We start from the raw sequence: 861 nt of genomic DNA on the forward strand, positions 1-861 counted from the left end.
GCATTTAAATAACTGAACGTTGTCATGTCCAGCAGGACTGCAACTAACCGCTATTTTCATTATTGTTCATTTTCTTCGTTAACTGATTTACTTAATGTCAGAAAATGTTTCCCAAGGGCTCAAATGTCAATGTCAAATATACTCAGTTTACAGTCATAGAGGACTACAGAAAGCAGAACATATTCACATTTGAGAATTTGGGCATTTTTTCTTAAAAAATGTGTCAAAAATATTTCATTCATTAGAATAGTTGGTGATTATTTTAGTAGTTGTCAGTTGACTAATGTATCCTGTACAGAGACACTATGACAGAAGAAACAACCCTGTTTCTGCAACATTAGTGTAAAAACTATCAATATCTGTTTTCGGCCCAATTTTTCTTAAATTCTTACAATTGAGCAAGTGGCCATGCAATCGAGGCGTTTTCTGACTAGTCTGACATTTAGGGAAATGAACGTGTGTGATGTTTCCTGGGGTTCCTCTCTGTGTTTCCAGTGGAGACAGATCCAGGACATCTTTAGTCCAGCTCAGCACAAAGACTGGAAGCGGAGATAAAACGGGTCTGTAAGTCAGTCTTTGGAGTTGCTGGATGGCTTTTCTCCCAACTGCTGACAGAGTTGGACAAGCAGTGCCTCCAGTCCTATCATACTACGTATCACGGTCCTGCATCGCCCTCTCCTGTTGATCTTAGATGGATAAACAGCAATACAGGTACGAGGAAAAATATGGATTTTGGGGTGAACCAAGGTACAGTAATAGATCATGAAAACAATAACTTCTCCATGAGCCTACCTAACACGTGATTCTTGTCAAACAGTGGGGTGAAGCCTTCTTGAAGCAGTGCCAAAGTGAAGCTGTCAG

The sequence above is a fragment of the Morone saxatilis genome, unplaced genomic scaffold (genome assembly GCF_004916995.1).
Source record: "Morone saxatilis isolate NCDOM2014 unplaced genomic scaffold, NCSU_SB_2.0 Contig15, whole genome shotgun sequence".
Lineage (NCBI taxonomy): Eukaryota > Metazoa > Chordata > Actinopteri > Moronidae > Morone > Morone saxatilis.